At 41.1% G+C, this 16,139-nt stretch overlaps 1 pseudogene; it reads right to left on the bottom strand.

Annotated features, from left to right (window-relative positions):
* Positions 1 to 5,491: 5,491 nt before the first annotated feature.
* Positions 5,492 to 15,739, bottom strand: LOC144242224 (PSME3-interacting protein pseudogene; annotated as a pseudogene).
* Between the last annotated feature and the right edge of the window lie 400 nt (positions 15,740 to 16,139).

Here is a 16,139-nt window from a genome sequence, read left to right as displayed (position 1 = left end):
AGAGTATAAGTGTTACACTTCTTTAAAATGTGTTCCTAATATTTTACTCTTTTTGATAGCATTGTGAATGTAATTTTCTTAATTTCATTATTTCAAGTGTATGGAAATACAACTGATTTTTTGTACACTGATATATCTTCCAACCTTGCTGAACTCATTAGTTAGTGTGTTTTAAAATTTTTAAATGTTTATTTTTGAGAGAGAGAGAGAAAAAACAAGTAAGTCGAGGAGGGGCAGAAAGAGAGGGAGACACAGAATCTGAAACAGGTTGCAAGCTGTTTCACAGAGCCTGCCGTGGGGCTTGAACTCACAAACCACAAGATCAAGACCAGAGCCAAAGTTGGACATGAAGGTTGCCTGCACCTGGGTGGTTCAGTTGGTTAAGTGTCCGACTCTTGATTTTGGCTCAGGTCATGATCTCACAGTTCACAGGATCAAGGTCCAAGTCAGGCTGTCTGCTGACAGCACAGAGCTCCTTGGGATTCTCTCTGTCTGCCTCTCCCCACTTGCATATGTGGATGTTCTCTCTCAAAAAAATATTTATTAGTTTTAATGTTTTTTGTTGTTGTTGTAATTGTTTTCAGTGGATCCCTTAGGATTTTCTATATAAAGGTCATGCCATCTGCAAATAGAGATAGGTATATTTCTTACTTTCTAATCTGAATTCATCTGTGTGCTTATTTTCCTGGTTAGAACTTCAATGTTCAAGTGGTAAGAGCAGACATCTTTGTTTCTGATGGTAGAGGAAAAGCAGTCAGTCTTTCATCAAGTATAATGTTAATATTAGCTATGGTTTTTTCACTGATTCTCTTTATCTGGTTGAGGAAGTTACCTTCTATTTCAAATTTGTTGAGTGTTTTTATCAGAAAGCATATTGGATTTTGTCAAATGTTTTTCCTGCATCTATTGAGTTGATTGGGCAATTTTTGTTTTTTTATTCTATTGATATGAAGTGAAATTCAAATCAAATATAAATAGCATTACAGAAGAAACAGCTGACCATGAGAATATTGACTTGAAGCTCTTCCAGAGACTTTTGAGGAAACTTGTTATGCCAAATTTATCCATGTAAATGAGGAAAGTGGTTGTGAATAAAAGGATGAAGACATTTCAGAGGAGTTGATACTTGCCAAAAGCTTCACATTAAAACTGCAAAGTACAAAATGTTGGAAGCTGATCCAAACTTAGAAAGGGGTATGAGAATTTGAGAAAACACAGAAAAAAAATGCTTGCTCGTAACTTATATGATGAGAAGTTCAACTGCTGTTGGTTAAGTTTTTCACTAATAAATAAAACACTTTAATTCCTTTTTCTAATGTTTATTTATTTTTGACAGGGAGAGACAGAGTGTGAGCAGGGGGAGGGGCAGAGAGAAAGGGAGGCACAAAATCCAGGCTCCAGGCTCTGAGCTGTGAACACAGAGCCCCACGTGGGGCTCAAACTCATGAGCCACAATTTTATGACCTGAACCTAATGCTCTTCCAACCAAGCCATCCAGGCATCTCAATGTTCCTAATGTTTTAGATTGTATTACATAAATTTTATTTTACTATATATGTTTCCTTATACATTTATAACTGATAGGGATTTTAATGTTTTGATAAAAAAGTTTAAAGGCATGGAATAATTGCAATTTTCCCCATTGATTATTAAGGTTGCTATGTGTAGTTTAGGGTATTATACTCCCAGGCAAAGAGAGGACTGTCTGTATTATATTATGGCCACCAAATTATTACATTTTGAGACTTAATTAGGTTTAAGAGTGATAATCTTAAATTTTTTTAATGTTTATATATTTTTGAGAGAGAGAAAGTGGGAGAGAGAGCAGTGGAGGGGCAGAGAGAGAAGACAGAGAATCTGAAGCAGGCTCCATGCTGCAGGGCTCCAACCCAGGAGCAATGAGATCATGACCTGAGCTGAAGTTGGATGCTTAACCAGATGAGCCACCCAAGTGTCCTGATATCTTTTTTTTTTTAAGTTCATTTATTTTGAGAGAGAGAGCATGGGAGGAGGAGGAGGAGCAGAGAGCCTCCACACTGTCAGCCTGGAGCCTGACATGGGGCTTGAACTCACAAACCAGTAGATCATGACCTGAGCTGAAATCAAGAGTCAGATGCTTGACTGAGCCATCCAGACATCCCAAGAGTGATATCTTATTACCTTTCCTATTTCCTTACCATCTCTTCTCAAATAATTCAGTTCTAAAACTTTTGGTGGTATAAGTAAGGTAGGTAAGCATATTAGGGCAGCTTAGCAAGTGACTGTAGGGGCCAAGAAGGGTAGAGGGTACCTACATGGGAGGGTACCCCAGCATGGAGAATGGTTACATGTAGGTGAAGTGATAAAGTAAGTAAATATAGTTAGGATAATGGCAGCCACATTTCTTATTGTTAGAGTTACAAATATGTACTTACTCAAATTTGGAACCATTTGAGTTTATCTGATAAAAATAAGTGGGAAGTTTGATGAAGAGGAGGGTATTTACATACCTTCAAAATATCTCTCTAGAAAATACTAATTAATTATAAAGGCAAAATGAATGACTTCACAGTCATTCATCAGGGAAGCCTGGCAGATACTCTCTTACAAAGTTATGGGAGAAATGAAATCATGTGCCATTTATATGCAGTAAAATAACACAGTATGAAGAATATCAGCCAAACTCAAATTGAGGAACATTCTACAAAATAACTGGCTTGTAATCTTCAAAACTGACAATGTTATGAAAGTTAAAGCCTAGGGAACTGTTCCAGATTGAAGGAGACTTAACACCTCATCTAATGCATGATTCTGTACTGGAAACTTTGGTGTAAGAGAGCTTACAGGGGCATTAAGAAAAACCTGAATGCGATCTAAGGATAATATCAATGTTAATTTCCAGGAGTTGATAGTTATATTGTGATTATGTACGAAGATATGCTTGTCTGTAGGAAATATACACTAACATTTTTAAGAGTGATGGGTATCATGTCAGCAACATACTGTTATGTGGTTCAGGAAAAGAAAAAGCTCTTTGTACTGTATTTGCAACTTCTTTGTAAGTTTGAGATTATTTCAAAATAAAGATTTTTAAAATATATAACCATTTTCTTTAAGAATGTCCTCTTAATAATGTGTTCAATTATCTTTAATGAAAAAATTTAGAGATGTTTTCTTCAAAAAAGAAGGTATACAGTTTTCCAAATTATTTTAGAAGTTATATAAACAAAAAAGTTAGAATACCACTGGCCTGGAAAAACCAACTTCCTCCTCCATGGCTCTTGGCAAATGAAAAAGTTTTTTGAACTCCTCTAGGGCATTTTCTCTGCTCTGCTAACAAGCTGTTAATAGAAAACACAATGTACTTGGGAAGGGGGTGGGGTGGGAGGATTTAATTCCTGGGTTCAAAAACTGACTAATACCCACTAGCCAGTTACCTAACGTCTCTCTGCCTCAATTTCCTTATCTGCAGTAATACAGGTATACTTAGCATAGAGCACAGCACATAAAAGTGCCCATAAACACTAGCTATTATCAGTATTTCTAAACTCTGAGCTCTCAAAGGGCAAGATTCACATCTTTTTTTTCTTTATGTCTAATGTTTATTTATTTTTGAGAGAGAGAGAGAGAGACAGAGACAGAGACAGAGACAGAGCATGAGCAGGGGAGGGGCAGAGAGAGAGGGAGACACAGAATTCGAAACAAGTTCCAGGCTCCGAGCTGTCAGCACAGAGCATGACCTGGGGCTCGAACTCATGAACTGTGAGATCATGACCTGAACCAAAGTCAGAGGCTTAACCAACTGAGCCACTCAAGCGCCCCAAGATTCACATCTTATAATGTATTCTTTATTATTATTTTTTTAAGTAGGCTCCAAGCTGTGGAGTCCAATACAGCACTTGAACTCACCACCCTGAGTTCTAGACCTGAGTTAAGATCAAGAGTGAGCCATTAAGGTGCCCCGTATCTTTTTTCTTTTAATTAAAAAAAAAAGTTTATTTTGAGAGCACGTGGGAGGGGCAGGGAGAGAATCCCAAGCATGCTCTGCACTTTCAATGCCAGGTGCCCCAGATCATATTTTATTCTCATTGTTTCTGTCCTAGACTGTTTATCAGGTCATCTTTTTTTTAATTAAAAAATTTTTTTAAATGTTTATTTTTGAGATTAAGACAGATACAGAGTGCGAGTGGGGGACGAACAGAGAGAGAGGGAGACACAGAATACAAAGCAGGCTCCAGGTTCCGAGCTGTCAGCACCAGTACAGAGCTGGCTGCAGGACTCAAAAACACAAACTGTAGATCATGACCAGAGTGAAGTCCCACGCTTAACCTTAACCAACTGAGCCACCCAGGCGCCCCTCAGGTCATCTTTTTTCATCTTCCTCTAATCTATCACCCACATTTGCAATTGTTTTCTTCCTAATGTATAAATCTGATCATGTCATTCTCTCTGTTCCAATTGGTTTCCCAGTGCTTACAAGGATAAAGTAAAAATTCACTGCCACAAGCAAGTAACATCTCTGCTTCCACATCATGGGCTCCAGGAAGGTTTCTCCCAGCTTGCTTTCACACTTTAAAACCCTTTGATCCAGTTGTTTTTGTGTGTCTGAATGCCCTTTTCTCCCTGATCACATTCTATTCATTCTTAAAAGTTGATCTCAAAAACTCACCAGACTTTCTCACAAGCAATTTGTCATCTGCTGTTCTGTAACAGAACTCTGTAATGGCTGATCACATTTTGTTAATAATTTAAAATCTTTCTGCCCCCTGTAAGTCATTCATTCACTCGTTCATCAGATATTTAAGGAACATTAGATAACAGGCTCTGCTCTCAGCACTGAAAGTACACCTGTGAACAAGTCAAAATTAGGTTTTCATGTAATTGATGTGTACAAGTTAGAAAACAAGAAAAATACCAGGTCGTGGTGAGTGGTGCACAGAGAATGTTGAGTGAGTATGATTAGTGGTTCAGGTTTTCTGAAGTACTTTTTTTTCTTAATGTTTATTTATTTTTGTGAGAGAGACAGAGTACTAGTGGGGAAGGGGCAGAGAGAGAGAGAGGGAGACAGAATCAGGAGCAGTCTCCATCCAGGCTCTGAGCTGTAAGCACAGAGCCCGACACGGGACTCACAAACCATGAGATCATGACCTGAGCTGAAGTCAGACCCCAACCAACTAAGCCATCCAGGCGCCATTATGAAGTACCTTTAAGCTACGAATTTGAAAGCGTCTAAATGACAATCAAAGAGGAAGAGCGGTCCAGGTGGCTCCAACAGCTGATGCAAGGGCCCTGAGGCAAGAAAGAGCTGGTGCGGCTGGAGCCACGAGGGGAAGGAAGGTGTGTGCCGCTGAAGAAGCTCCGGGTGGTGGTCCCAGATGGATGTTTTCAAAGGCTACGGCCACTTGATGTAGAAGGTCTCAGGGTAAGGGGAGGCAGGGGCAGATTCTCACCCCGCCTGTGAGTTCCTCCGCTAGCCCTCGACACGCTAAACGGGCTTCCCCCTCGGAACTTCTCACGCCAGGTCTTTCCGGCAGTAGCAGGGGATAACACAGAAGGGCACTGCAGTGGTTGACGGGAAGGAACTTGGATACAGCAATAGACAGAGGCCCAAGCTGGGTAGCGGAGGAGGTGCGCAGCGTGTCTCGGCCGGCGGAAGAGGCGGGCGCAAGTGCTCGCCAAAAGCCGTCCCGGCGCGGATGCTGCGCATGCGTGCGCGCTTGCCCTCTTCGGTTAGGGACCGGGTCCCGAGAGGGGGCGGGGCCGGCCCTCCGCGCCGGAAGGGGGTTGGCTGGGCGGGGCNCCACGCCCCCGCCCTCCGCTCCCGCCGCCCGCGCGCCCGGGGCTCCACCGGGCCCCTGGGGCCGGGCGTCTGGGAGTTCCCGTACTGCGGGCGAGAGCCACAGCTCGCTCACTCCAATGTGCAAGGGGCAGCTCGAGCTCCGTAAACGGGAGGGCGTGAATCTCTTTTGTTAGCTGCATTGGGTGTGCGAACAGTAATTTTTACAAACTGTGCGAGCCAGTGTTGTAAGAGCAGCTTCAAGTTTTGTGCAGAGTCGCCTTCAAAGTCAAGTAAGGTAGCTAATGGTCTCCTATCTGTTGTCGATTTGTTACAGAATGACTTTAGGATTGCACTCGGAAGCTAACAGGCTGATAATCATGGATGATAGTATAGATGATCACTATTAAAAGATGATAGTTTTTATTTCATTGTGCTTTCAGTTCCGTATAGTGTGCGTACAAGAGTTAACGTTAAGTCGTACCTAATGTGTTTCTCAGCGAGGCTTTCCTTGAGAACCCCGTTTATATTAGATTGCCCCACTTCCTATCATCTTTATTTTTTTTGCACCACTTTTTGAGATAATTTTTTTTCATTTAGCTGTTTCTCCTGCTTTTGGGAGGTAAGTTCCGCTGAGTCAGTGGTATTGAAAGTTGTGACTTAACCTCTTATTTATGACCAGTGTTTTTTAACTTCCCTCTGCGGATACGTAGGAATGACTCCCTTAGAGGGTGTAATGGAGCAAACAGCCCAGAATACCTACTCTGCCCCAGATTTCTGAGCACTCTTTTCAAGTTCCCAACTTCCCCTACTGAGAACCATAGCACTGGGGCAAGCACCTTGTCAGGCCTCTTCACTGCAATGCCGCCCCTCAACATGGTACTCATTGCCTCGCCCTTAGTAGTTGCTTAGTAAATATTTATTCAATGACTGAAAAGTAGTGTAGGAGCCTATTCATTTGAATTCTACAGCACAGTGGAGTCCGTCAGCTTTTGGAGGTTGATAGGCAGGGGTTAGGATCTTGCGTTCCTTTGACACTTCAGAAATGACTTTCTTAAAGAAGTTTTAGAAAGTGAGACACCAGATATATTTTTATTTACGATATATTTTTAGATAACTTGACTTTTTTCCGCCTAAACTTTTGGAGTCACATTTGGGATTGCCAGTTTTTCTCATCTGCATGTATGCAGACAAGAATCTTGCTTTCCCTAATACAGTGATAAATTGGTCATTTTTCTTGCTGCGTAGGCAACAGAGCTTCTAGAAGTGGCTAAGGGAATTGAATATACTTATATTATGAAAGTATTATTTTTTATCCTGTGCCCTTCAGCCAGTGCTTTGGGTTTCAAATTCAGTGTATTTTGATGTAGCCTTGCCCCTCCCCCATCTGGTTTTCTTTATTGAGGTATAATTGACATGTAACATATTAGTTTATCAATGTAGTTTTAGCAGAAATATGAGGAATATTCCTTTGGATATCAAGGAAGAGAAAGGAAAAAGAGAAATAGTCATTTCTACCTCCAGACTCTGTGTGCATCTGTTTGGGCCCAGTTTTAAGAGGGCAGCTGAAGGCTTGGCTGTGTTTGGTGGGTGAGGAAGTGGCTATGAGGCTGGCTCAGGGATTTGTTTAGAGTGTTGAGGCCATTGAGTGAATGTTGGCTCAGTGTTCTTGAGGCCTTAAAGATAAAGTAAAAGTTAGGTTTGACTTCTCAGGGTCACAAGGCCAGAGTATATTTCTTGGGTCCCCTCAAATTCAGAATTGTATATTCCTTCTACCTGACAGCCAGAATCCTGTCAGCCTGAGAGTGGTGTTGGAGTGGTGAAAGTATGAACCAGAATACTGTATGTATCTCTACTCTATGTACATATTGTTGGGTTTTAACTAAACTTTTCTGTTGCACTTAATACTGCATTTTCAGATTCATAAATCTCAGCAAGTATGAAATAAACGTGACATTGGTAGTCTTATTTTTATTAATGAGTTTATCCATGCATTCCGTTAACAATGTGGCATCTAACCGTATCTGAGCACTTAAACGATAACTCACATAAATCCTTACAGCAGTCTTGAGTACATTACAATTAGGAGTGGCAGATTTGAAATTCAGTGAATGTTTCCCCTGGCTCTAAAGTCCCTCCCCCCCATTTTTTTTTTTTTTGCCTTAATTAATGCCTCATCAAGGAATTTAGTGGAACGTAGTGGAAAATGTACTGGTAAAGGTAGGCATAGACACCTACTTGTAAAACTCACATGGTTTCAGATTAAAAGAAAACTTGTATTTTTATTTTTTATGTGTCCTTAGTAAGTGCTCAGTCCATGTTTGTTCAGTGAATGAATGAATGGATTAACTAGTCTAGGAACCTGTTCGTTTAAGTTTTTTTGATAAATTTCGCTCCGCAACACAGAAAGAACAGTAAATACTTTTTGACTGGAATGAGCTTCAGCTAGGCCAAACAAGTCCAGAGGAGGTGACTCCTGGAGGGAAGCATAGGGTGGTTTACCTGTTTGCCTGAAGTTGCATTTTTACTCTTTTNAGAGTGTGCGCACTAGTGGTCAAGGGCTAGTGGTCAAGGGGCAGAAAGAGAGGGAGACACAGAATCCGAAGCAAGCTCCAGGCTCTGCGCCGTCAGCACAGAGCCCAGTGTGGGGCTTAAACTCACTAGCCATGAGATCATGACCTCATCTGAAGTTGGATGCTCAACTGACTGAGGCACCCAGGCACCCTGCGTTTTTATTTTATTTTTATTTTTCAGAGAGAGGGGAAGAAGGGCTGAGAGAGAAGGCGGGGGGGATCTCAAGCAGGCTCCATGCTCAGGACAGAGCCCGACCTGGGGCTCCATCCCATGAGCCAGCGATCATACCGTAGTTGCAAGTAAGAGTCAAATACTTAATCAGCTGAGCCACCCAGGTGCCCTGAGGTTGCATTTTAAGTCCAGCAGCAATGTAGAAACTTGTTTATCTCCCACCTGAGCTGCTGCCTTTCTATTATCTGGTACATGTCTTTCATCCTAACTTTGATGAAGAGGAGAGCTATATTTCTGAGTATAGTTTCTGAGTGATTTTCAAATGATAAAACCTCACTGATCTTAAATTGATTCAAGTCAGATACCTTTAAGGTAAAGTATATCTAAACCATTAAGATCCTAGGTAAGTTTCTTCCTGGTTTGGCTTATTTTTAAAATAAGATTTAAGATGGCAGGAGGATTTCAGGATGATTTATTTATTTATTTATTTAAAAAAATTTTTTTTTGTTTTATTTATTTCTAGGAGAGAGAAACAGCGTGAGCAGGGGAGGGTCAGAGAGAGAGGGAGGCACAGAATCCGAAACAGCCTCCAGGCTCTGAGCTGGCAGTCAGCACAGAGCCGGACGCGGGGCTGGAACCCATGAACCGCGAGATCATGACCTAAGCGAAAGTGGGACGCTTAACCGACTAAGCCACCCAGGCGCCCCAGGATGATTTAAATCTAAGGGTGATCACTAAAATAGACTAGGTTGCCTAAGGAATGCACTTCAGTAACCTTTACATAAAGTATTTAACAGTTAAGGACAGTTTTTTGTTTGTTTTATGCGACATTGTCTGCAATAGGATTGTTTAGAAACAAGTTAAGCTTTTGATACTCCTGTTATAGGTAACATAAACAGATACATTGATATAATTTTCTGAACTTAGATCTTCCTGCCATTCTTAATCAAAGTGCTTCAGACTAAAAGTCTTTGGTTGTGTTAAGTAAAACATGCTGTTGAACTTTTGATCAAAAGATAAAATTTAAAAAATTATTTCTTATTTAAATTCAAGTTAGTTAAAATATAGTGTAGTATTGGTTTCAGGTGTAGTATTCAGTGATTCATCACTTAGTACAATACCCAGTGGTCATCTCAACAAGTACCCTCTCTAATGTCCACCACCCATTTAGCCCATCTCCCCACCCACCTCCCCTCCAGCAACGCTGTTTGTTCTCTGTAGTTAAGAGTGTCTTATGGTTTGCCTCGCTGTCTGTTTTTATCTTATGTTTTTCCTTCCCTTCCCCTATGTTCATTTGTTTTGTCTTAAATTCCGCATATGAATGAAATAATATTTGTCTTTGTCTGAATGACTTATTTTGCTTTGCATAATACTCCCTAGTTCTATCCATGTTGTTGCAAATGGCAAGATTCCATTCTTTTTGACCACCCAGTAAGATTCCTTTGTGTACATATACCACATCTTTATCCATTTATCAGTTGATGGACATTTGGGGTCTTTTCAATAATTTGGGTATTGTTGATAGCACTGCTATAAACATTAGGGTACATGTGCCCCTTTGAGAGAGCGCCTGCCGCAACATGTGCCCCTTTGAATCAGTATTTGGATAAATACTAGTAGTGCAATTGCTGGGTTGTAGGGTAGTTCTGTTTTTAACTTTTTTTAATGTTTTATTTTTGAGAGAGAGAGTGTGATCAGGGGAGGGTCAGAGAGAGAGGGAGATACAGAATCTGAAGACAGGCTCCAGGCTCTGAGCTAGCTGTCAGCACAGGGCTCGACACAAGGCTTGAACCCACGGACCGTGAGATGATGACCTAAGCTGAAGTCAGACGCTTAATTGACTGAGCCCCCCAGGCGCCCCTGTTTTTAACTTTTTGAGAAACCTTCATAACTACTCAAAAAATAGTTATGGCTGAAATAGTCTATAGTCATTAAGTTTTTTTGTTAGTCAGAATTCAGTATTTTGATCAGCTCTCAAACTTTTATGTTAAAATTTTTTTTTTTTAAATTAAAGAAATTTTTTTATTTCTGAGAGAGAGAGAAGCGTGAGCAGGGGAGGGTCAGAGAGAGAGGGAGATACAAAATCTGAAACAGGCTCCAGGCTCTGAGCTAGCTGTCAGCACAGAGCCTGACGTGGGGCTTGAACCCACGAACCGTGAGATCATGACCTGAGCCGAAGCTGGACGCTTAACTGACTGAGCCACCCAGGTGCCCCTTTATGTTTTTATTTTTGAGAGTGAGAGAGACAGTATGAGCAGGGGAAGGGCAGAGATGGAGACACAGAATCTGAAGCAGGCTCCAGGCTCTGAGCTGTCAGCACAGAGCCCAATGAAGGGCTCAAACTCACAAACTGTGAAATCATGACCTGAACTGAAGTAGGACATTCAACTGACTGGGCCACCCAGGTGGCCCGAGATCCTTTTATGTTTTAGTTGATATTTTTGGAAGCTGTTGAAATGAGGTCTATTATAGCAGTATGGGATTGTGAATGAGCATTACACTTTGGAAGATGTGAGTTCAGTACTATTGGCTACTAATTGGTGGTATCCTTGAGCAGATGACTTGATTCCTGTTTTAATTTTCCATTTGTAAATTGGGAGTAATACTGACTCCCATAAGACTTGTTTGAATCAAATGAGATAGTCATTGAAGGTGGTATTATGTAAATTTGATGTGATAATAATACTTTGTGTACATCCCTTGGTGAGGTTCCTTCATTTAAAAAAAACTTTTTTTTATAGTTTTTATTTTTGAGACAGAGAGAGCAGAGCATGAGCGGGGGAGGGGCAGAGAGAGAGGGAGACAGAATCTGAAACAGGCTCCAAGCTCTGAGCTGTCAGCACAAAACTCCATGTGGGGCTCCAATCCACCAACTGCGAGATCATGACCTGAGCCGAAGTCGGACACTTAACCGACTGAGCCATCCAGGCGCCCCAAGGTTCCTTCATTTTTATTTGTTAAATAGAAGGTTAATATTTTTAGATGTTTAAAAGTTGCTTTAAAACCTTAGTGATATCTGGCTGGCTCAGTCAGTAGAGCATGTGACTCTTAAGACCTCAGGGTGGTGAGTTCAGGCCCCACATTGGGTGTAGAGCCTACTTTAAATAAATAAATAAATAAAACCTTCTAGTCCTACATTGGCTGCATTTTGAGTCAGTGTGAAGTATAGTTTACACTAACACCTTAATGTAACAGTTCATTTATGAATTAAAAATGTTACGTTTCTAATTTCTTTCTCTTTTTTTTTTTTTTGAGGGAGAGAGCAACAAGTGGGAGTGGGAAAGATGGGCACAGAGAAAGGGAGAGAGGGAATCTCAAATAGAGAGAGAATGCTCAAATGCTGAGCATGGAGCCCGATGTGGGACTTGATCTGACGACCATGAGATCATAACCTGAGCTGAAATCAAGTCAATGCCTAACTGACTGAGCCTCCTCCCAGTTGCCCTGGAAAAAAAAAGTTTCTAACCAAAGTTAAATATTTTGTAATTTAAAAATTGGATTTTAAAATAGCTAAGATAAAAATATTAAATGGACTTTGAACCATCTATCTTCTGAAACTATAACATTGTCCATATGAAATCTTGACATGTTTTTTACATTCTGAATGACAGTATAACAAATGAAAAATGCATACTAGTGAAATTTAGAATGTATATGAAGGTATGTATATAACAGTTACTAAGTTTAGTTCTTGCCTGAAGGGTTGATTTGGTTTTTGCTGACAGCCTTCCTGCAAGATGGTGTCTTTTTCAGTTTTAGGATTTGGCATTGTTCAGTGATGCAGGTATCTGAAAGTTAAAAAGGCATATTAATTTTTCATGCCTTACGATGTGCAAAAACACTGCAGTACATCGTATGACCTCTTTGAGAAACCTGTACTTACTAATGATAATAAAGTTACCTTGTGGATGTATATTCCATATTTTGTCAGTTCTGTAGGATACATTTGAGGAGTCTTTTAAGATAATGTGAGGGGCACCTTTGTGGCTCAGTTGGTTAAGCATCCAACTGTTGATTTCAGCTCAGGTCATGATCTCATGGTACGTGAGTTCGAGCCCCACATTAGGCTCTGCACTGACAGTACAGAGACTGCTTGGGATTCTCTCTCTGCCTTCTCTCTCTGCCCTCTCTCTCTGCCCCTTCCCTGCCTTTGCTCTCCCTCTCAAAATAAACAAAACAAAAAAATAATGTATTACAAATTACTTACTAATTGAGTATTATTTGTTAAAGATTTACTATGTTGAATAAATGGAAAAAAACTTGATGCTGAATTTTCACTTGAAAGTGTATAGTTCTTGGGGCGCCTGGGTGGCTCAGTCACTTAAGCATCTGACTTCTGCTGAGGCCATGATCTTGCAGTTTGTGGGTTCACGCCCCATGTCGGGCTCTGTGCTGACAGCTCAGAGCCTGGGACCTGTTTCAGATTCTGTGTCTCCCTCTCTTTCTGCCCCTCCCCTGCTCATGCTCTGTCTCTCTCTGTCTCAAAGATAAATAAACATTAAAAAAATGTATAGTTCTTAAAAATATAAACTTGATAGTTTTTGTGGGAATTTTAAGTAGTTTTTAACAGTTAAAAATATGAAATAAAAGTTTAGTGGTTCTTTTTAGACACTTTAAGTTTTTTTAAAATGTTTATTTTTGAGAGAGAGACAGAATGTGAGCCGGGGAGGACCAGAGAGAGAGGGAGACAGAGTACAAAGTAGGCTCCAGGCTCTGAGCTGTCAGCATAGAGCCCTACATGGGGATCGAACTCCCAATCCAGAGATCATGCCTTGAGCCATAGTCAGACACTCAACTGACTGAGCCATCCAGGTACCCCTTAAACACTATTTTTAAGAAATGTTTATTTTGAGAGAGAAAGAAAGAGCTTGAGTGGGGGAAGGGGAGAGAGAGAGAATCCCAAGCAGGCTTTCCACTGTCAGCCATAGAGCCCGACTTACGGCTCAAACCCACAAACTGAGATCATGACCTGAGCTGAAATCAAGAATCAGATGCTTAATAGACTGACCACCCAGGCACCCCAAAAGTTTAGTGGTTCTTAAAGTAGGTTTCTAGTCTAGTTGTATCACCTGGAAGTTGTTAGAAATGCAAATTCTTGGGCCTGACCTATTGAATTAGAAACTCTGAGTGGATCTAAAATTTAAAAACCATATTCTAGATCAACAGAATTGACATCTTACATACTTAATGGTATGAAACTTGTTTCCATTTTTGTGATTGTTCCACTTTGTGGCCTTAGGGAAATGTGTTTTTATTTTATTTTATTTTTTTTTAAATATTTTTATTTATTTCTAGGGGAGAGAGAGACAGCATGAGCAGGGGAGGGTCAGAGAGAGAGGGAGATACAGACTCTGAAATAGGCTCCAGGCTCTGAGCTGGCAGTCAGCACAGAGCCCGACGCGGGGCTCGAACCCACGAACCGCGAGATCATGACCCAAGCGAAAGTCGGACGCTTAACCAACTAAGCCACCCAGGCGCCCCGGGAAATGTGTTTTTATAGAATACGCTTAATAGAAAAGAAAACATAAAAAAATTTTAATGTTTATTTTTGAGAGAGAGAGAGAGAGACAGCATGCGAGTGGGGGAGTGTCAGAGAGAGAGAGGAAGACACAGAATCTGAAGCAGGCTCCAGGCTCTGAGCTGTCAGTACAGAGCCTGACACAGGGCTTGGACTCAAGACCACAAGATCATGACCTGAGCCGAAGTCGGAACTTGAACCAACTGAGCCACCCAGGTGCCCCTAATAAAGGAAACATTTTTATAAAGATGACAAAGGAGTGGTCTAGAACAGGAATAGACAGAATTTTTCTGTTAAGGGTAGGAGAGTAAATATTGTAGGCTTTGCAGGTCATGCCATTTCACTTGCAGCCCTGCTTGACTCTGCTATTACATGAAAGCATCCATAGTGTATAATGAATGAGTGTGCTGTGTTTGGATAAATCTTTATGGACAGTGACATTTTAATTTCATCTAATATTCATGTGTCAGAAGTATTGTTTAAAATTTTTTTCCAAACATTTAAAAATGTAAAAACTGTTCTTAGCTTGTGGACCACAAAGAGACAGTGGGCTAGATTTTACCAACCTTTGGTCATATAATGTAAAGCAGGCCAGCAAAATACCGGTCTTTACCGAACTGCATGCAGGCTGTTTCATTTAGAGTGGAAAGCTAATGTCCCTGAATAGATAAAAATGGGGGAGGATACTAAACCTTAAGAAGAATTACCTTTTTATGTCCTGTTTTATCTTTGCTTGGCCGTAGTACAGGTTGAGAGCCATTCAGTCTAGTAACAGTAGACTGTGCACTGATATCATTTTGCCATACATAAATCACTTAAAAATTATTCGTTGTTATAGAAACTTACCACACTAATCTTGAAATGTTGGATGATACTGGGAATGGTTTTTTTTTTTTTTTTTTTGGATTCTGACCCATTTTTAGATGAGGTTACAAATGTCACGGTGTGCACAGGAAGCAGGCAAGGAAGTTTTGAGGGAGGTAATGCCCGGAGGCAGAACAAACCGTCCAGTCTACTCTCTGGCCGGGGCCCTGGGAGGGACGCGGGAGCTCGGGAGCCTCGAGGAAGGTGTTGGTTCGGAAGATGGAGGAGAGATGATCTTGCAGGTGGCGTTGATGGTGCCTTCTCTAAGCTGGAGTCGCTGCTGCTGGATTAGGCGCCCAAGCCTGGGAGGGTGCTGATACAGAGAGCGGCAGACAGGCAGTGGATGGGAGGGGTGCTCAGGGATGTGCTTCCAAGAGACGTGCAGGACGGGGCTTCTTGACTCTTGTCATCTGGGTTGGTGTCCAGCTTGAGCCTTTCCATGCTGTTCCCGCTCTCTGAGCTCTTCTGTTTCACAGCTCCTGCCAACAGCTTTGCCTGGGAGAACTTGTTCTTGGTTTCTATGGATTTCACAGCCACTTTCTTCTCCACCTCCTTGTTTTCTGGAGAAATTCCAACTTTGTTGAGATTACGTCTGTATTCCTTCAGTTCTTTCAGTTCTTCTCTTCGTTGCTTTTCTAGTAGCTCCTGCTGCCGGGAAACCTCGTTGAGGAAGTTAGTCTCATCTCGTCTAGGCCTCTTACCATGTTTTTGAATTTGAACTCTTCCTCATACTCCTGCTGCTTCCTGTCTTTCTGCTCCTGTAGCCTTTCATATAGAGACCGAGGGCCATAAACCTCCTCTGAACATTCTTCCGGATCTACAGATTTTCAAACTTTCTCCCATTCCAGGAAGAAAAATTTGTTTTGTTATTTTTTCAGTTTCAAGGAGTTATAGATGTTTTATCCTGCTCAAAATTGGAGGTTTAACAAAAATTACTGAATGTATTGGCTTTTCAAAGTGATACTGGACATTCAGTACCTAATTAAATTCTTATATTTAATTTAACTTGCTGATTTATGCTTTCCCTGTCATGTTGCCCATTACCTTTCCTTGCTATGGAACTATCTTGCTGTTTTCCACTAGTTTGACCTTTGAACATTATTGACAGCAGTGTGGATAAGTTTTCACATGTACTTGTTTAAAAAAGTTTTTTTGGGGGGACGCCTGGGTGGCTTAGTTGATTAAGCGTCTGACTTCGGCTCCGGTCACGAGCTCATGGTTCATGAGTTTGAACCCTGTGTCAAGTTCTGTGCTGAC

This window comes from Crocuta crocuta, unplaced genomic scaffold (assembly GCF_008692635.1).
Source record: "Crocuta crocuta isolate KB4526 unplaced genomic scaffold, BGI_CrCroc_1.0 scaffold77, whole genome shotgun sequence".
NCBI lineage: Eukaryota > Metazoa > Chordata > Mammalia > Carnivora > Hyaenidae > Crocuta > Crocuta crocuta.
Note: the sequence above shows the minus strand (reverse complement) of the source record. Positions and strands in the feature narration are given on the sequence as shown.